Raw genomic sequence first — 21,881 nt, forward strand, 5'->3', positions numbered from 1 at the left:
GGCCCACTCGGAGAGAGGCAAGGCGATATGTCCCAAAAAGTCTCTAGGGGAAATGCGTTCTAGTCTTTGTAGCAAATTGTTATCGGCAGATTGAACCAGTTCAGAACAATACGTGAGAAAGCTTGGAGGCGACCCAACGGAAAGGAGAGGATTAAGACACCTCACTCGAACCGATCGAAAGGGAAGCCAGGCGGACACGGTACCTTGTTTGTGGAGAGACAGCTCCGGCGGGGGCAGTTGTTCCTGGTGGTGGATGCACGTCGGTCTTTGCCAAGAGTAGAGATGTTCTCGTCGTCGAAGAAAAGTGAAGTCCGGTGCACCACCAGGGAAGAGACCAGCCGCGGAGTGCTCCGTCACAAGGCACCACCTTTTGGTCGCAGTACAGGGGTAGTGGCTATCCGGTTGCCGAGGTGCTCTGCACGGGCAATTCGACCACTGCGTCCTGAGGCGAAGAAAAAGCAAAGGGGACTGGTTGTTCCCACCAGTCAGGGGAAGAGACTCTCTGGCAGGGAGATCTCCTCTTTCGTCGGGAAGTGGTGAGTCGGTTCCGCAGGGCTCCACCGGAGGTGTCGTCGTGCAGGTCGGCTCAGCGTTACCCTCGTCGGATTCTTAGGTCCTGTGCCGACTTCTGAAGATCCAGTCCCAAAAGCCCTGCTTTTATGCAGAAAACCCCCATTCATTCAGCCTAGCTGTCAATCAACACATGCTAAGTGGTGAGCGGGAAGGCTCACCACTTGGGCCAATCACTCCAGAGTGCGACCGGAGTTGGCAAGGCAACTCGGTCCAGGGTGCCTAAACCCCCTCCCACACCCCTGTGGTAACCCAGACAGAATGGCACCACTTTGGAGGGTGTCTGTACAGAGCACGCCAAAAGTGGAACAAAGGGCTCAACCTTTGGTTTAGGAGTCACAGAGACGAACACAGACGCCATTTTTAAAAACCGAGTTCTGGCAGAAAATACCATCCGATAAACTTATTTAAGATAAGTAGACCGGTGGTACGTTAGAAATTAACGAGAAAAAGTATCAATCTCTAACAATGGGACGAATCCCATAGGGTTATGTTCGGGGTAGAACATAACAAGTAGTTTCCACTGCCACCAGCCAAAACTCGACGAGGGGGGACGGGACAGTGCCCCCTCGAGTAACAGATCCAGGAGTAATCGAATTACCCCTACTAGTGCGTCCACAATAAGATGGTTTGTACTAGTTCTGTTAGTAAATTTAGGTCTAGTAAAGCCAATGGTGACTTTACATGCCCGGGGAGACAGTAGTCAGCCCCTGGGTATGGAGTCTATGGTGGAGGTCCGCTAGGACGCCCCAGTGTTACGGCACATAGGGTGCGGTGTAACACACATAGAAAAACATATGAGACCCTATGGAGTAAAAGACCCCATAGCCCATAGAACACATTGCTATTCAAAGGAATTACACACATTCATGTCCAAGAGTGGGAGGAAAAGAGTCTCACTCTTGGCAGGATGGAAAAAACAAACTCCAGAAATCCAGCAAAGCTGCTGGGGGACTCACTAGGTTAGGAAATTCAGCCTAAACAGAGAATTCTCCCTAACACGGTACAATCTACGACCAAGGAAATTATAAAGAATCCCTTTCCATGAGGGACAGTTGCCAGGCAGACAAGATTGCCAACTTTAATGGACTACTTGGGTGTGCAGTAGCACAAAGAGACCCTTCACAGAGGAATTAAGCTCTATACTTGCCATGAAATCTGCCTTGTGTTTTGTTTTGTTTTTTCTACATACACCAGCCATGCTAAACTGTGAGTACACCGTCACCTTGCCTCAGAGAGTTTTAGTGCACCACTATGCTTCTATCAATGAAAAAAAAATGGTATTGTTTGAAGGGATTTGTATATACGGTATTGCTAGGATAGATCATGTGCTGGTTGGGTGTTTATTACTGCAATACTATGTAGCACCATCCCTATTTGGTGCAGTAATCAGTTTCTCCAATGACACCCTGTCTCTTATCCAACAATATCATAAAGAGAAATTCATAGAGACGAATGCCTTTGTTTCTGTTTTACATAAAACACACAAAATCATCAATAGAAGGAACTTTTATATCTGTTTGTATTACCCAGTCTATGTTGATGAAGGCCTCCCGTTGCAGCAGTTCCCTTTACCATTCCCTACCTCATGTTATGCGCTACACATAGCTCTGGTCAGGGGAGGCCCTCCTTTCACTGGCATATACGCTGGAATAGGTAGCACCAAGCACACCCTGCCTAGGACCCCTTATCAGTATTTCTATGACAATCTTCTTAAAAAGGAAGGTTGTCAGGGCGTCAATATGCCTACTGGAGCCTTCCTGCTAATTAACCTGTTCCCTAGGGAATATCAGACATTGTCTTTCCTTATGAACATAACGTTGTACAGCAATCAAGCCTCTCAGCTGCCCTCCCATGCACCTGTTCTCCATATAAGGACCAGCACTGTCTTAGGTAGTATGTGCATATCCAGCAATGGTACAAAGGATATGGGCTTTACCTTGAACTGCAACTATAGACTGCACTTACTGGCTAAGATATTTAAAGGCCCCCTCTAAGTGGAGGAATCAATATAGTTTATTTGTGCCACCAATGCATATTCTTGGTTACCTTCTAAATGCGCAGGGCGATGTTACAAGGGGTTTGTGCTGCCTGCTATCACGGTAAGAGAAAGCCATTGATCTCCTCTATCATGACAAAAGCGTCATGCAATACAGGATGATACTGGACCTCAGGTAGTGGGGGATATCCTTAAAGCAATAATTCCCTGGTATGGCCCTTCCATTAACTCCAGAGACATACTCTAGCTAGCGAAACACCTGGAGGCCACTGTAGTAGAAACCACAAGTGCCCTCGATAATATCACTATAGAATTACAAGCCATATGGTTAGTGGCTCTCCAGAACAGAATTGTACTAGATATGATCTTGACTGAAAAAGGGGGTGTTTACCAGGTCATCAGGTTCACCTGTTGTTCCTTTACACCTGACTCCTCCCCCTCTGTACGTCATGCAATAGATAGCCTTCGGAGCATCACTGACCAAGCTTATATCCCCACTGGCACATTAGACATTGGTGGTTCTCTGTGGTATTTGTTCACCTCTTTTGGCTGGAAGTTACTATCCGTTCTCATGGTTGAATTAACAATACTATTTCTTTTATATCTATGTATCAACTGCCTTCCTGCAATGTGCCAGACAATAATGGCCACCTTTGTTGAAACCACAAATGCATTCATTATGCTGGAAAATGCCATTTGGACATTATTGCCATAGATATTACCAATTCTACTGTATCACCACTCACTTATGTGCATAGTTGAGGGTTCCTCAGCTCCAATAGGTGTTGAAAGAACTGATGTTCAAAGGGCCGATGTTAACTTAGCTCAAACATATGCACGACCAGTTGATGTACAAGCAGTTCGTTCAGCGTATCACTTGGAAGACAGGAATACACTCAGTGGGCGAATTCGGTCACCTTGCTTGCTGACGTGCATTCCAAACTGTCAAACATGAAGCGACAAACCAGATGGCTGACTGGTATTCTGTGCTGAGAATATGTCTTGTGCGTATTATGTTTGCTGTGCTCCTCTTGTGGTAATCATGTGTCATGCAATCCTGCTGGTTAAAATTTATAAATATGAAGATTTTGTACAAGAAGACAGAGGCCCGAACAAAGCCTTTGCTCTTCTTCGCTCTCAGCTTGAGTGCATTCTGCATGAATAAAACTTTGATTGTCATACTAGATCTGTGCCGGTATCTCATTCTTGGTGTTTGTGTCCACGAGCGGGTATTATGAATGGGTAGTTTCCCACACCGAAAAGTCAGGGAGTTGGAGGGAGAGAAGGCTGGAGAATCTGGAGAAGAGCAGCGTGCCGAGATGCTGGCCCGGTGCTTGTGAGGGGCTGCAGCATGGCTAGTGAGCGTTGTCTTCAGGGAGCCCGATTGAGGCAGCCCTTGTCCTGCTGGTGGCTTGTGGAGAAGTGCTCATTCCCTTTGGACGTGTGCCCGTCTCAATGGGATCTGAGGGACAGATGGTGGGACTTTGACCTCGGTCCCATATGCCCAGAGAGGACGCTCGCCAGCTCAACGGTACCCGAGAGAAACTTTGGAGCATGCAGCTAGCTGGAGTGGGAAGGGAGAAAGACAGAGTTTGCAAGCATCACGAAGCAGAAAGTAATAAAGATAACTGAAAGTGAATGGAAAGTGAGAGATAAGTGCTGAGAGAGCGGAAAGGAAGAAAAAGCCTTGAAAGTAGATAAGAAGGGTGAGAGTGACCCAAAAGTGAAGGGAAGGTGCAAGTGAGCACCGGAGAGTGAAACAAGTATGCAAGAGGCATGGAAAGGAAAAGGACATGTGCAAGGGTGCACAAAAGTAAAGAAGTGAATGTGCAAGAAGCACAGTAAAGGGCAAGTGAACCCAAAGGAAGGTGCCAGGGGCACAGCAAGGCAAGAGAAGAGAAAGACAAAGAAGGTGCAAGTGTTCAAGTGTTCACAGCAAAGTGGGAGATACCTGAAGGAACAGAGAATAGAAGAAAACCAGAACAGGAAATACAGAGAAGGGCTAAAGATCAGAGTGGTCGCGCTTAGGAGGAGCCAAGAACCTAGCATTTTCGAAAGTCTCTGATATTAGCCCATGAGAAGGTTGTGTGTGAAAGGAACTGTAAAGAAAAGAAGGGACCATCTTGACAAGTTGAATTTTGTGTTTGCAACTGAACTCGTGTTTGGAACTGAAAGTGCCTGAGCTTGGGGAAGGGAATCCTTAGAGGCCTAACCAAGGTGAATACGTATTTGACAAGTTGAATTTTGTGTTTAAAACTGAAGAGGGCTAAGCTTGGAGAAGGAGACCCTGAGAGGCCTAAGAGAAACTGCGTTGTTAAAATGAACTTGAGTTTGGAACTGAAGGGTCCTGATCTTGGGGAAGGGAACCCTAAGAGGCCTAACAAAGGTGAACCCCTATTAGGTGAAAGAAGTTGGCAAAAGCTTGGGGAAAGGAACCCTGAGAAGCCTGAAAGAAACTGTGTTATATTTTTGTTTGGTCTGAAACTTGGAAGGATTGAAGCTTGGGGAAGGGGATCCGCAGGAACTAACAACATTAGGAGTTGTTTGAACAGAGTGCAAGAACTTTGTGCAGCAGAGCTAATGAACAACATCTTTTTGATTGTGCTGAACTTTGATGATACTGACCAAGCCACACCCGGTGGGAAGACCACCAGAAAACAGCCTTGGTATACATTTCTTGATGAATCACTATTTTTTCTTTAAAGAAACTTTCTACTACTTTTTATCAGAAAGTGAGGGCAAGCAAAGGTTTAGACACAGACGGATAATGGTTTTGGACTTTCAGACATTGACGGCTCTTAGAAACTTCAATTGAGGGAACCATCCCTTTAGAGTTAGGATCAGTTTGTTATTACAACAACCCCAGCATTATAGGTAACACAGGTGTTGAAACTATAACATTTGAGTCTGTGTCCCCCTTGATATCATGCCTGTCTCACAACCATTCACATAACTACAAGAATACTGTGGCGATGAAGATGAGCCAAGTAATGCAGATCAAAGAAGGACAAGAGCACAAGCTGTGCTCTAATTGTTGAGAACGCATACATGTAGCTGGGAAATTTAAACAGGTGAAGCAGCTGAATGAGGTGCGCTGCTGGCGGAAGTAAGCTGCTCCTCTTGATACGAACTGTGAGACCGCAGGCCTAGAGAGAGTTACGTGGAGTGGACCAGACCAGACCGGCTCGAGGACAAGGAAATGGGAAGCTGACCACGAGAGAGAACATGTTGCAGGAATTCCAGAAACTCTCAGAAGGCTTCTGGGCGTTTGTAGGTGTTCGGAGGCAGCCTCTGCCTTACCAAAGCCCAAAATGACGCAGAAGTGTCCAGCAGGGACAGCAAGAGGGAGAGAAGTTGAGAAGCGGGTGCAGCGAGAAGGAAGGAAGCGCTGAACGGCCGCCACAGGATTGCTACGGGAGAAACAGGATACGCCAGAAAGAGCTGGTGAGTCCACCAAAGGGAAGCAGGGACACCGGGGCTTATTGGCAGCTATGCCAAACCCGATAAATTATTAATGAAGCATATGAAAGAGATAGAGCAAGAAAGCATTTTTTTTAAAAGGGAGAACGGAACAAAAGTACAAGACTCTCAAGTTTGTGAGTATATGCAATACACACATAAGAGAAGCCCATTCAATATCAGATACAGCAAAAATAAGAGACTATCAAGTTTGGAAGTGTGCCCAGAGCCCACAAGAGAAAAACCCTGACAGCAGAGTACACCAGGCAAATTAAAGGTACAAGGAAAATACATATATAAGAAAAGCCCTGGCAGGAGTATACCAGGCAGTTTTATGTGTGTTCATATAAGAAAGCCCTGGCAGCAGAGTATACGTATACCAGGCAGTTGTAAGTGTGTTCACATATGAAAGCCCAGGCAGGAGAGTATACTAGGTAGTTGCAAGTGTGTTCATATAAGAAAGCCCTGGCTGGAGAGTATACCAGGCAGTTACACGTGTGGTAATAGGAGAGGGCCCTGGTAGAGAAGCATACCAGGAAAGACAAGCTGAACAGTATATATGAAATACATCACCTAAAGAGGACATGAGAAGGGTATACCAGTACAAGCCAAAAAAGGCTGTGTTAAACCACAGTGAAGAGGAGTGAAAACCTGGCAAGGAAGTACCCCAGGTATCCTATGAAGATACAGACTTTCAAGAAGTGAATACCTGGCAGGAGACTACACCAGATATCATAACAAGATAAAGACTAAAAGCCAAGTTGTTTTGTGTACCGGTTGTGTTGTTGATCAAGAGAAACTCAAGGAACTGATATTTTTTAACATGCGACAGAGTGAAGAGAAATCCTGGGGAAGGGAACCATCCCCTGGAACAAGGAACTCTATCCTTCTGGAACTTTTGTGTCGGAGTTATGCATTTTCCTTTTTGAACATTTATACACTACTAAAGGCCGAAGACATTACCCTTTTCATTTTAGCGTTCATTGTTATAATGTGAGGGCCTGAACAGTACTTTGGACACAGGATGTTTAACTTTGGACATTCCGCCATCCAACAGACCATTTGTTTTGTTTGAGTTAGGGAACCACCTCTTAGTGCAGGGACCGAGAGGCATTTCCCAAACCCTTTTCTTTTGTTAATAAAAGTTTATTGGCAAACCATAAGGCTCTGTGTCCGTGTCTCATTCTTGGTTCCTCTCAGCAGCCTTAAAATTCCCAGGTACGGTCCCTGTTTCTAGCAAATGGTTTATGATATTGCAGAAATATTCTGCAGGTGTTCCTTTGCTAAGGATGTTCTTGTAGACATTTGGTGGGCAAAGGTCTGCTGGGGAGCTTGCTTTGCCACTTTCCTTAACTAGTTTAGTGAAATCTTCTGTAGTGATTGGTGTGAAGTAATTCAGTATTGTGGTGGCTTCTGGGGTTGCGTCGTATGTCATATTGTTGCTTGTGTCCTAGTGTTAAGGACTTGTTGGATGTTCTTGACTTTGTTTTCAAAGTGGTTTGCAAGGTCATCACAGAGTTGTGAGTGAGTGGGAACTTTAGTGCATGATGTTGGGTTTCTTATCTCAATGATGACGTTGAACATCTTTTTCTGTGCATTGCTTGCTTTTGTGATGCATTCGGGATAGTGCAGTTTATTCGCTTTTATGATTTCTGCCTTATAGAGCCTTCCTGTTTCAGTGCGGCTTGACAGTGACGTGGAAGAAGGTGCGCTCCTCTAACGGGAGAGCCCGCCCAGAGACTCCTACTGCGTCTTGGTAACTCTGCTATTCTGGGCTGTGTACGAGCCTGCTCGGGGGCTGGCCGGCCTGGAGCGGAGTGTGCGGAGTGTGGAGTGCGAAGAGGGGAACTTGCCTGGTGGAGACCCCGGAGACTTGCCCGGAGGCGACAGGGCCGTGTGTGGTCCGTCGGGAGCGGCTTTCACCTGGTGGAGCGTACCGCGGGTGTCAGCGAGTTACGGTGAGTGCCTCGAGAGCCCCCGTGAGCCCCTGTGAAGCTGCGGGAGGGCAGGCCTGTACGCAGAGAGCTGGGCTGCGGTTCAGGGCCTGAGGAGAGTGAGGGGCAAGGCGGGTGAAAACGACAGTATAGGCAGTACTAGTCGGTCTTGGACTGAACCCGTAGAGTTTGCTCCTTGTCCATAGACCTTCTGGCTGACGCGCGGCTGGAGGTGCGGGAAAGCGACCGCCTGGACCTCCTGTGGACGGCAGGGAGGCGGTAGGGAAAGGGGCGAGTCTGCTCGTGCAGTCACTGTGCATCATACGTGCGGGAGCTATGGGAGTCTGTGAGGAGTGATATCTCCTTTATCGGACAGGCGTAGTTGACAAGTTTTGGCACGGACGACTATCGGTCTTAATAACTTCGCCGGCAAGTGCAGTGTGAAGAGGTCTGTAATCCTCTTATTACTTGGACCTAAAAATCCCCGCATCAACTCCCCTGGAGACAATATGCCCCCAAAAACACGCGGTGCCAAAACGTCTTATAATTTGAGGAAAGGCAAGACCAACAACCTAAATATGCCTGTTACCAATTTTTCCGGGGGGAACAATCCGAAATCCCCAGTTAATACTAGAGGAACGATTCCTGCTTTATTTGAAAAAATCCCACTGGCACGCAGCAGCGAACATACTGAGGAGACACTGTCGACAGTACACAATGGAAGTCGTCCCCTGGATATGACAAATTTTGATGATATAGATAACAATTCATTACTCGATCTATGTCTCTCCATACAGAAATCAATGGCCCCCCCACAGACTGGCAGGGGGGGGAGTGCTGAGACTGAGAACACCCAGAGAGCTGTAAGTTTTACAGTAGAAGCGCAAGTGTTAAAATCAATAAATGCCTCATCAGAGGCCCCCGGTAAGGGCCGACTCTCCGAATCACCTAATTTATTGATTGATCTTGAAGAATCCGGGAAGCATAATGTAGATCGATTGAGTGAATTATCACAATTGAACTCTGAAGCTATTGCAGATTTGCAGGCGTCAATGTCTTCACTGCAATTTGCGCTAAAAATTCTATTAAAACTCTGTGGAAAAATACATGTTAATACTGTTCTGCAGCTGAACCTACCTGGCCGGGGCACTGATTCTGCCTATGAAGAGCAGCCCAAAGAAATAAAGGAGCCGGAATTATCGGCTATTGCCACGAACATTGAGGGGACTGAGTCTCCTACAAAAGAAGAAAATACCCACTTGACTAAAAAACAGCGCAGAATTGCGAGGAGAGCTGCACTAAGGAATGCTCCGGTGGAGGTGGCTTCATCTTTACCTAATACAGCAAAGCCGCAGCAAAAATCAAGAAAAGCAAAAAGAAGGGCCCTGAAAAGGAAGAAACTATTAATGAAGGGCCCGGGAACACTTACCAGTTGGATATTGCCAGAGAAACCCAAAGATATATTGGTGGTGAGCAATACAAGTCAAGACTCCATTCTTATAGATAACCAAGATACTATGGATAATCAATTCTCTACTCCGCAAAGGAATAGTGTTAATAGTACTTATGAAAGCGTGAACCCGGAGAAGGAAGCCTCGGTGCCAGTGAGAGAAGAGAATTGCGAAGGAAATAAGATCTGTATTGTGAAGAACTTGAATCAGAAATTCAGTGGTAAATGGTTACCACGAATGGCTATGCTTGAAAAACTCCATATGATTCCTCAATTAAGAGTCATTAGATCAGAGGACTTCTCTTTTGTGGAGCTTCTACACACTACTAACCCGAATGTGACAGCGTTACACTGTACGGTTTTGGCCTCTGCTCAGTTGATTCGTAAACACAAAGACTATCTGATGCAAGTAGGGTTGGGTGTAGATGTTAACCCTCACGACATAGATCCATTGATTAATGATAAAATGCAATCTGTCAAAATTAATGGTGAAACCAACCCCCTGCCAATCGTTGGGAAACAAGTTCAAATGAGTGACATTCAGAACACTCTTAAATGGCTAGCAGAGGCGCTACCCCTGGCTCTAAACAAACCCTGAACTTGTTCAGTATTATCTTGGAACACCAGGGGTTTTAAACATTTTACGGCAACTAATGGGTCATTAACTTTTATCACAAATCATTCTTTTTTCATGTTGCAAGAAACTTGGCTAACTGTACCGATTGTAATAGATGGCTATAAGTTGTATCATACTCTTGCTAAAAAAGGGCAAATGGGAAGACCATATGGAGGATTGATGATCGGGATAGGGAAATCAATAATATCTAGAGAAATATTCACTGAATTGGGGGATAACATCAAAGCAGTGGAAGTGGTCATATCAATTAAGGATAATTGGGCCAAGTTATTGTTGGCCAATCTTTACAATCCTTATGACGCCTCAGCCAGTGATCAAATTCAAGATAGGTTGCATGATATGTTGAGTGCGTGGAAAAATGAATGTAAAAGTAATATCATCATTATTGCAGGTGACTTTAATTGCCTTATCAAAGGAGAAGGAGGCACGTCTAATAACAAGTCCCTGTACCCGCATTCCATTATGCAACATGACTGTAATGATAAAGAAGGGGAGAAGTGGTTATGTTTTATGAGGAGCTGGGATCTGGAATGTCTAAACGGACGAACCATTAGTGACTGCCCGGGGCACTACACGTGGGGAGCGGGTGTTACGTGTCGTACTCTTGACTACTGTTTTACTAGCGCTGAGGTAGGATCCTTAGTTAAAGACATCAGAATAGTAGACAATGATTGGAGTGATCATAATGGTCTCAGTCTAACCCTGAATAGTGGTATTGAATCTCCCCCAACTACAGCGATAGGAAGCCTGCTTGTTAACCATGCTAGCTCACGAATAATATGGTCTGAGAAAAATATACTTAGAGCAAGTCAGGACTGTGGTGATTGGGATAATGACTATCATATCATGTTTACTAATCTGTCTATGGAGGACCTTGAAGAGTGGATCTATAACTTTACGGGCAAATATGTAACTAAAAAATCATCACTTGTTATTAGAGAACAGGGCTCGACTGAGACCTATGACAAAGTAATAAGAGATGCCAAACGCTTATTAAGAAAGGAGATACGCAGAATCAGGGCCAATACACAATCCCTTATTAGTCTACACATTAAGACTAAAAAGATTAAAAATCAGTATAGGTCATGGTTAAAACACTGGAAAAGATCAAAAAAATTGGCATGCTGGCAAAAGACCGTAAGAACTGTTTGCTCAAGAAACTCCCGTAACATTTGGGCATTATTGGGGGAGGCAAGGGGAAGCAGGGAAACCCCTCAAATAAATCCGATTGACGCTGAAGAATGGGTCAATTTTCTTGAGAAACGTAATGGGACAGTGGATGGTAGGGTGGAGGTTCCTGGTACAACCATACATATTCCTAAGCCCTTCCCGGTACATCTGGAAGAGCTTATAGACAAGATCTCTAAACTTAAAGCCTCTCGTGCACCAGGACCGAATGGCCTCTCTAATATACTCATGAAGAATAACCCGGTTTTCTGGGCCAATCTCCTAAAAATACTTTTTGAAAAGGTATTAACAGAGGGGAGAATCCCAGAAACCTGGCAAAAAGCAATTCTAGTACCGGTATTTAAAAGGGGTAACAGAACGGACCCAGGTAACTATCGCCTGCTTTCCATGTTAGATTGCTCGGGCAAATTATTTGCCTCTTTGCTTCTGCAGAGATTACAGACTTGGGCAGAAAAGATAGGACTCTTGGACCGCTTTCAAAGCGGATTCAGAATGGGATATTCGACTACTCATAATCTACTGATCATGAATAGTCTTAGAGACAAAGCCCTCTCACTGAATAACCCTCCGCTGTATGCTTTATATATTGATTTTAAGGCAGCATTTGACACTGTCAATAGAGAGAAACTGTGGAGGAAGTTAAGGGGAATGGCATGCCCCGAAGGATTGCTTTACTATCTACAGCTCCTGCATCAAGATACCTCAGTACAGCTGAGGCTAGATGGAAGTGGGGCTACAACTAGGGTGATAAAGCAAATTAGAGGGGTGAAACAGGGGTGTGTAACGGCACCTACCCTGTATAATCTATTTGTCTCTGATATTCCGGAACACTTACGTGAGGTGCATAATTGCCCCCCCAAAATAGGCACCCAGCACTGCTTAATCATGGCATATGCGAATGATGTGGTGATATTTGACCACACGTTCAGTGGGATTTCGCGCTCGGCTGAGAGGCTCTGGAAATATGCGGAGGAGAATGAACTTATAATAAATCATATGAAAACAGAACTGATTCTTTACAGTCATGGTAAGGTGAGCCGCCCGAGAATGATCATTAGAGGTTTGGAAATCCAATACACACATTCCTATAAATACCTAGGAGTGGAATTTGACTCCAGAGGAAATTTTCAATCTTGTATACAAAATCGCGAAATAAAGGCGGCACAATTAACCGCTCTGATTTCCCAGTTCTCCTACAAGCAGAGTGGTTACTCTATTTGGGCGGCTCGCCAACTTTACATTCAATGCTTGGTGCCAATGGTAACTTACGGACTGGAAGCTCTGACCCATCTTAATCTTGAATGGCTCCAGGTATTGGAGGGTAGGTTTTGGCGTAGGCTATTGGGTCTTCCACAGGGAATACCAATGGCGATATTAAGATTGGAATTGGGGTTACTTTCTTTAAAAGCTCTAGTCTTAAAGAAAAGAGCTGAACTCTATATTAAGATGCATACGAGCACTACCAATCCTCTCCTGCTGACAATGAAAGAAGAGATAATCGGGAACAAGCAGATTAAGTATGTAAGAGAAATGACATTATTATTTGAGAGGATTGAGTGGACCCCTAATTGGAGTGAGAACTTCGAATATTTGAAATATCAAATGGGAGAGCGCTTAAAAATCTGGGACTGGCAAAATAACTTCAAACATCTTGAAAGCCTACACAGCTATGGGTTCATTTCCCATATACTCTATACCTATAGAAAGGCACAAGGATATTTGAATTTATGCCCTTCAGATAATTTAAGACGTTTCTTATTATTGCTACGCATTAACCATCTTCCAGTCCTAACTGTCCTTGGCCCTGAAAGGGCTATTCCCAAATTAGAGCGCTTCTGTAGGATATGTAAGAATAAAACTGCCCTCGAAACGGCAAGACATGTCCTCATGCTATGCCCCAGACTGAGTACCATCTATATGAAGCATTATAGCAAGTATGTGCATAATTTAGATCACATTAAGTCAAAAGATTTCTGGTATATGTGTGTTAATACCTCGAATGCAAGTTTACATCTGGCTCTTTATAGAGTATGGAATATGGTCAAGGTAAAACTTAAAGAACAATCCACCCCTGAAATAGCAAGAAAATAAGTCATTAAATTAAGTTATTCAGCGGTGTATATGATGCTGACTTGGAGAAATGTGCAACTTTGAAACTGAATAAGAAAGTAATTTTATATGTAAATTATGTTTTATGTGTAAATTATGTTAAAAATTGTGCAATTAGTTTTTTTCTATGTTGAATTATGTGTAAAGTTTTTGTTTATAAAACTATATCACATTAAAAATAAATAAATAAATAAATAGAGCCAGATCTGCTTTTGGTATGCATTTTTGTCCAGTTGGTTGTAATTATAATTATTATAATTGTTCTTTTATAATGTGTTTAATACTGGGGCCGGTTTCTAAGCTCTAGTCCGGGATTTGAACCTGTGTTACTATGCGTTATCTTGAGTTCAAGACAAAACCGTTGCCCATGAGCTATTTTCCCGGCCTAACAACATCCAGAGGAAGCAAACAGGTACCTTTTGATCATCCCTACACCACTTGGAGGTCTTTCTTCCTCCAAGATTGTTCAAGATTTCTGTTTGGGGATTCTGAGGTAGAGGATAACACACCTGGAAATCATTTTCTTCTGGAAGGGGGGAACACACTTCTTCAATGCTGCTGCATCTAGAACTTCTGTTATCCATTTTTGGAGTATCTCAATTCTTTCCTTTGGTGGAAGTGTGTCCAGGAGAAACTCTGGTGGTTTTTGTGGAGTCCAACCTAGTATTGACGGCCATAGGTGTAACGCTCACCTGGTTTCCCCGGAGGCGCAGGTCTTGATCTGGCGAGGATACTGTCTTCAGTGTTAGGCGCAGGGTTCGTTTTGCTCCCGGACTGGGCCCCCTTCCCACCGACAGTTTAAGCTGAAGAGTGAGGTGTCTGCAAGGGTAAACCAAGGTATTAGTGTTTGGAAGGTTCGGAAAGTTCCTAGCCCCTCTCGCCCTTTCTTTCCCCGTGGAACTGGGTTGATATTGCGCTTACCTTATATAGGTAAATGCCGGGCTCTCCATCCTGCGTCTTATGCAGGGGCGCTGGATCCAGTTGCTTCACTGGATGCGAGCTCTGCCTCTTGATAGCAGAGGATTTGCTGAGAGCGAAGACGCCGTTAATGCACGAGCGTGCCTTGTAAGTATTAAAGTTCCTTTTGCCTTGTTCTCTTCTCTTTCAAAAGTCTTAAGTCTGTAAAGTCTATGTCTTTCCCTTTTCAGATGCTGTGACGATGAAGATTATCCTTCTAATGGCACGTAAGTAGAAAGACTGCACCAGCGCTGGAGAATGCTCCGTAATGTCTCTTTTGTCTTTGCAGGTGCTGAGGTGCAGCGCGAACAGATTGAAAGCGAGCATAACACAGGTAAGCAGTCTTGTAACTAAGCGTTACTAACCGATGTATCTTGCCTTGCAGGTGCCGGAATGCAGCGCGAACTGAGTTGGAACGGGCGTAACACAGGTAAGCAGAACTTGTAGTTGAATATTACTGACCGATGTTCTCTCTCTTTGCAGATGTCGGATGCCGGAAGAGAAAGGCAGAAAAAGGCGCCTTGGATGCTGCCGTTGGATTAGGTAAGTAGATTCACTGCCTTTACTTTAGCCTAACCTGTGCCTTTGTTTTGCAGGAGCTGCAGAAGACTGAAGAAGACTGAAGATTGGATTCCAGCAGGTTATTTCGTGTTCACAGGATCTGGAGCTGGAGGTTTCCTGGAGCTGACACGGTGAGCGTCCTGCTGCAGATGCAGAATAACGCGAAGCACGTGAAACCAATCGGGTGTGGTTTAAATAGCCTTCTGTAGTGCTTAGGCGTCTCCTTCCACGGCCCCACCCAGGTAAGAAAAGAGTTCCAGATTTCTAAAAGAGTTCCTGTGTTCTGCTTCCAGGGAGTGGCTCCTGCTCCACCCAGACAGGAAAAGTAGTTCCAGGCAGAGAAGGATCAGGAGACCAGTTAGCTGGTAAGTAAGCAGCATGGTCTGCTACAGGTAGGTCCACCAAGCACTCTTATCCAATATGAGCCCGGCGCTTCCTGTGCCGGGACCAGTCACCATCATGAGCCTGGCGCCAGTGGCGCCAGGACAAGGTCCAGAGGGTCCCTATAGGGACTGGCTGGTTCCTGGGATCAGAGTCATGGGCCTGCTTCCAAGGTCGTGGGGCAAGTCCTGACCCCTTGGAAGAAGGGATCATGACAGCAACCCCCCTCAAGGCCCCTCCCAAGGTTGACTTCTCCGGAGGTCTTGGTTTGTTAGGAAATGTCCGATGAAATTTCTTGATTAGTCGGGGAGCGTGTACATGTTCTGCAGGTTCCCAAGATCTTTCTTGGGGGCCGTAGCCTTTCCAGTCAATCAGGTAGTGTAGTTTTGATTTGGAGATCTTGGAATCCAGGATATTTTTGATTTCAAACTCAAGTTCTCCGTCAACTAGGATAGGTTCAGGAGATTTAGTCAATCGGGTTTCTGGTTGAACAGGTTTTAGTAGTGAAACATGGAAGACTGGGTGCATTTTCATGCGAGGGGGTAAATCCAACTTGACCGCTACTGGATTTATTATGGCAGTAACAGAGTAGGGTCCCAGGTATCTTGGGTTAAAGGTGCGTGGTCCCTTTAGGGGTAAATATTTGGTGGATAACCAGACTTTATCTCCTATTTGGTATTGAGGGGCTTCCTTTCGATGTTGATCTGCTCCTTTCTTGTATTGTTCCTTGGCCCTTTGAAGGTGGATAGTAGCTTCCTTGAAGGCTTGGGTGATGGTTGAATGTAGGTGGTCAACTGCTGGTGTTCCAAGATCCTGAGGTGGATCCAGGTTAGAGGTTCGAGGATGATTACCATACAAAAGAAAAAACGGGGTCTTTCCGGTTCCAGAGTGGACTGAGTTATTGTAAGCGTACTCGGCTATCCAAAGGATGTCCTTCCAAGTTCCTCCTGTCTGTTGCAGCATGCAGCGTAGGTACTGTTCCAAAGTCTGATTGGTCCTTTCGGTCTGACCATCGGTTTGTGGGTGGTGACTGGTGGAAAGCCTCCCATCAATTTGAGCTAACCGACAGCAACTCCGCCAGAAGTGGGAGATGAATTGACTTCCTCTGTCTGAGATTAAAACTGAAGGAAAGCCGTGCAACCGAACAATGTTTTCAAGAAATTCTCGAGCCAGGATTGCTGCTGACGGTAACCCCTTTAGTGGGATGAAATGTGCCATTTTTGAAAATAAGTCTACGATTACCAGGATTGTATTGTATCCGGAACAGGGAGGTAAGTCGGTGATAAAGTCCATGGAAAGGGTATGCCAGGGATTAGGTGGAATTTCAAGTGGTTGTAAGAGGCCTGCTGGTTTTTCCTTAGGACTCTTGTTCTGGGCGCACACTCCACAGGACATGACAAAGTTTCTGATGTCTTTTCTCCAAGATGGCCACCAAAAGTGACGCTTGACCTTTTCCGAGGTCTTGGCCATACCCGGGTGTCCTTCCATTAAGGAGTCGTGATAACAAGAGATGACTTGAGTTTGTAAGCTGGTACAGGGTAGATAAAGTCGTTCCTTGAAGTATAATAAGTCGTTCTTTACTGTGAAGTCTTCCCCCTGAAGTTGCCATTTTTGTATGTCCGTTGGAGTTACAAGTTGTTTAACCTGGGTTTCAATTTCTTCAATGGATTGCATGCTGATCAAACCCAGGATTCTTTGTTCAGGAATAATAGGTACGAGCTTGGGGTTAACCATGTGTTCCTCTACTCCGATTCGAGAGAGGGCATCCGCTTTACCATTCTTATTGCCTGGTCGGTAGGTGATTATAAAATCAAATTCGTCAAAAAATAATGCCCAGCGAAGTTGTCTGGAGGATTGAGCTTTGGCTGATTTAAGATACTGTAGATTACGATGGTCAGTAATGACTGTGACTGTGTGTCGGGCTCCTAAGAGATAATGCCGCCAGGCCTTAAAGGCGGACTTAATAGCCAACAGTTCCTTATCTGTAATGGTGTAATTGATTTCTGGGGCTGATAATTTGCGAGACCAAAACGCCACGGGGTGCAACTGGTTGGTTTCTGGATCTCTTTGTGAAAGCACTGCTCCCATAGCAAGGCTGGAGGCATCGGTCTCGACGATGTAAGGTAGTTCCGGGCGGGGATGTTTTAAAATCGGGGCAGAGGTAAATTTAGTCTTTAGCTCCTGAAAGGCTTGTTCGGCCTCGGTAGACCATTCAAAACGTTTGTTTTTTCTGAGGAGAGCTGTAATGGGTTGGACTACCCGAGAAAAGTCTGGAATAAACCTGCGATAGAAGTTGGCGAAGCCCAACATACTTTGAACCCCTTTTACAGATGATGGTGAGGGCCACTTGATTATTGCATCTACTTTCCTCGAGTCCATGTGAACTCCGTTAGGTGACAAAATAAATCCCAGAAATTCGACCTCAGTAACATGAAAGACGCACTTCTCTAATTTTGCAAAAAGTTTGTGTTTGCGGAGCCTCTCCAGTACTGCGGTTACATGTTTTCGGTGTTCTGCCTCAGAGGACGAATAAACCAGAATGTCGTCAATGTATACAACTACACACACATCAATGAGTTCACGGAGCACGTCATTCATAAAGAACTGGAATGCGGCCGGTGCGTTACACAACCCGAAGGGCATCACTTGATACTCGAACAGTCCATACTTGGTACGAAAGGCCGTCTTCCATTCATCGCCCTCCTTTATTCGCACCAAATGGTAGGCTCCTCTGAGGTCTAACTTAGTATATATGCAGGCGTTTTTGACTTGGTCAAGTAGTTCTGGGATCAATGGCAATGGATACCTGTTCTTAATTGTAATCTGGTTCAGGGCACGGTAGTCTATACACGTTCTTAAGTCTCCCTCCTTTTTTGGCACGAAGAACAGAGCTGAGGAGGCCGGGGACTTCGAAGGATGGATGAATCCGTTAGCCAGGTACTGGTCCAAATATTGCCTTAGGTGGAGATTTTCAGGTTCAGTAAGGGCATAAATCCGACTGCACGGAGGAGTGGATCCGGGAATCAGGTCTATCTGACAGTCGTATGATCTGTGGGGAGGCAAAGAATTAGCTTGGTCTTTCCGAAAGACATCTTGGAATCCCTGGTATTCAGGAGGCAGTTGCGGACTCTCAGAAACAGTTGCAGCTAGTTTGGTGGAGAGCTGAGGGTAGCAGGTAGAAGTGCATTCTGGAAACCGGATTGTCTTTGCTCGCCAATCAATTTGAGGATTGTGTTTCTCCAACCAAGGAACTCCCAAGATGACTTGAAACTGAGCGGCCTTGATCACATCAAACACGATCTTCTCTTGATGCCCATCTTGGCTTACTAACGTTACTTCCATGGTGGTGTGAGTTACGGGTCCGGAAGCTATTTCTGTCCCATCCACGGTGGTAATGACGTCTTTCACCGTCTTTGGACAAAGAGATAGATTCATCCTGGCGGCCAGCTCACAGTCCAAGTAATTCCCGATTGCGCCACTATCAATGTATGCTTTAATGGCATGCATACGATTAGGTTGTTCAGGACTCACGAGGACCATGGGCATGATGAAATGCGAGGTCAAAGAACTGGTTTTAACGCTCAGCAAGCGGACCTCTACACTTGCCGGGCGAGGTCGTTTCCCGGCTCAGAATTCTCGGTACCTTTATCAGACGCCCCTACTATCTTCTTCTTGGGCTTCACTGGACAATCTCGAAGAAAGTGCCCTGAGTTTCCGCAATAGAGGCATAATTGCAGTTGTCTCCTCCTTTCCCTCTCCTTTTGGGTTAAAGGTCCTTTTACACCCCCTATTTGCATGGGTTCCACGGAATCAGTTCCTTTCGTAGAACTTTGCGGCCTTGAAAAAAGTCGGGTTTCAAATCTGGATCGATCGGCTTTCCGATTCTGTAGTCGATGATCCAATTGCACTACCAGATCGATATATTCGGAACAGTCTTGTGGAGGATTTACCACTTGAGCCAGAACGTCTTTTAATTCCCCACGCAGACCTCTGTAAAACAGTGTGATCCTCTTATCCTCCGGCCATCCGGTTTCCACCACTAGTCTGTTAAATGATGCAATATAAGTCAGAAGATCTTGATTGCCCTGTCGTAGTGAAAGAAGTTCATTGTCCAAGGCCTGTCCCTGATAGTGCCTTGCGAACAGTTTCTCCATACTGGCTTGGAAGTCCTGGAAGTTATGGAGAATGGGGTCATCTTGAGACACTAAAGGAACAGACCAATCTGCGGCACTGCCACTGAGATAAGAGAGCACGAAGGCCACTTTAGCCTGGTCCGTTGGAAAAGCGGCGGGTCTGCACAAAAAGTGCAAGCGACATTGATTGAAGAACACAGCAAACTTTTTTGAATCACCTGAAAAGCGTTCGGGCGGAGCCAAAGGTATATTTCCTGGTAGATTGATTTGTACCGGATTCGAGGAAGCTGGAGGAGCGTGGCCCCCACTTGGGGTTGGTAGAGGAGTTTGTCCAGCTTGGGCTTGCAGCAATTGTCTAGCCAAATCGTCTGTTCGCTCTTTGGAGACCACTAACTCCCTCCTTAGGGCATTTGTTTCCTGACGTGCAGCGTGTACTTCCGCCCTCAACTCCCCGAGTAATTGGGCCAACTGGTCTGTGTCTGAGGTTTCCATTGCGCCTGGGCGGGAATTTTGTGGTAGGGCTTCGCGTTCTGTAACGCTCACCTGGTTCCCCCGGAGGCGCAGGTCTTGATCTGGCGAGGATACTGTCTTCAGTGTTAGGCGCAGGGTTCGTTTTGCTCCCGGACTGGGCCCCCTTCCCACCGACAGTTTAAGCTGAAGAGTGAGGTGTCTGCAAGGGTAAACCAAGGTATTAGTGTTTGGAAGGTTAGGAAAGTTCCTAGCCCCTCTCGCCCTTTCTTTCCCCGTGGAACTGGGTTGATATTGCGCTTACCTTATATAGGTAAATGCCGGGCTCTCCATCCTGCGTCTTATGCAGGGGCGCTGGATCCAGTTGCTTCACTGGATGCGAGCTCTGCCTCTTGATAGCAGAGGATTTGCTGAGAGCGAAGACGCCGTTAATGCACGAGCGTGCCTTGTAAGTATTAAAGTTCCTTTTGCCTTGTTCTCTTCTCTTTCAAAAGTCTTAAGTCTGTAAAGTCTATGTCTTTCCCTTTTCAGATGCTGTGACGATGAAGATTATCCTTCTAATGGCACGTAAGTAGAAAGACTGCACCAGCGCTGGAGAATGCTCCGTAATGTCTCTTTTGTCTTTGCAGGTGCTGAGGTGCAGCGCGAACAGATTGAAAGCGAGCATAACACAGGTAAGCAGTCTTGTAACTAAGCGTTACTAACCGATGTATCTTGCCTTGCAGGTGCCGGAATGCAGCGCAAGCTGAGTTGGAACGGGCGTAACACAGGTAAGCAGAACTTGTAGTTGAATATTACTGACCGATGTTCTCTCTCTTTGCAGATGTCGGATGCCGGAAGAGAAAGGCAGAAAAAGGCGCCTTGGATGCTGCCGTTGGATTAGGTAAGTAGATTCATTGCCTTTACTTTAGCCTAACCTGTGCCTTTGTTTTGCAGGAGCTGCAGAAGACTGAAGAAGACTGAAGATTGGATTCCAGCAGGTTATTTCGTGTTCACAGGATCTGGAGCTGGAGGTTTCCTGGAGCTGACACGGTGAGCGTCCTGCTGCAGATGCAGAATAACGCGAAGCACGTGAAACCAATCGGGTGTGGTTTAAATAGCCTTCTGTAGTGCTTAGGCGTCTCCTTCCACGGCCCCACCCAGGTAAGAAAAGAGTTCCAGATTTCTAAAAGAGTTCCTGTGTTCTGCTTCCAGGGAGTGGCTCCTGCTCCACCCAGACAGGAAAAGTAGTTCCAGGCAGAGATGGATCAGGAGACCAGTTAGCTGGTAAGTAAGCAGCATGGTCTGCTACAGGTAGGTCCACCAAGCACTCTTATCCAATATGAGCCCGGCGCTTCCTGTGCCGGGACCAGTCACCATCATGAGCCTGGCGCCACTGGCGCCAGGACAAGGTCCAGAGGGTCCCTATAGGGACTGGCTGGTTCCTGGGATCAGAGTCATGGGCCTGCTTCCAAGGTCGTGGGGCAAGTCCTGACCCCTTGGAAGAAGGGATCATGACAATAGGGATGAGTGATGTCTAGTTTATTTTCTTGATTGTCGTTAGGTATATGTGGGTGATGTGTATTCACATCGAAGCGTGAATCACAAAAGGTATCACAAGGTGGTCCTTCCAGAGAATGTTTATTGGTGTGCAATTGTAGTCAGGCTGTTTTGCAGATGATTGCACCCAAGGTGTGTACGGCTGCATGGATTGCCCCTTCACCATTTGTTGTAGGCTGATGGTGGATAGATACGAGGTCCGTGATTTGACAGAGTTGCGATTGTCCTCTTCAAACCAGATGTAAAAGTCTCCTAGTATGACAAGGTGGCTGTGTTCTGTGGCAGCACTGGTTTTGGCGTCTACACATTTCTCTGTGAAGTTTGGGTTCTATGTGGGTGGTCTGTAAATGCGTAGGATGGATAGCATGGTCCCATGGTCTAGAACTAAGTGGAGGAAGAGGTATTCACAATGTGGGATCTTTAACAATGGTGCCATTGAGATTCTTAGGTAATTTTTGTATGCTACGGCTAAGTCTCTGCCTCTTTTTTCCTTTGC

Source organism: Ambystoma mexicanum, chromosome 11 (assembly GCF_040938575.1).
Source record: "Ambystoma mexicanum isolate Mex_15411 chromosome 11, UKY_AmexF1_1, whole genome shotgun sequence".
NCBI lineage: Eukaryota > Metazoa > Chordata > Amphibia > Caudata > Ambystomatidae > Ambystoma > Ambystoma mexicanum.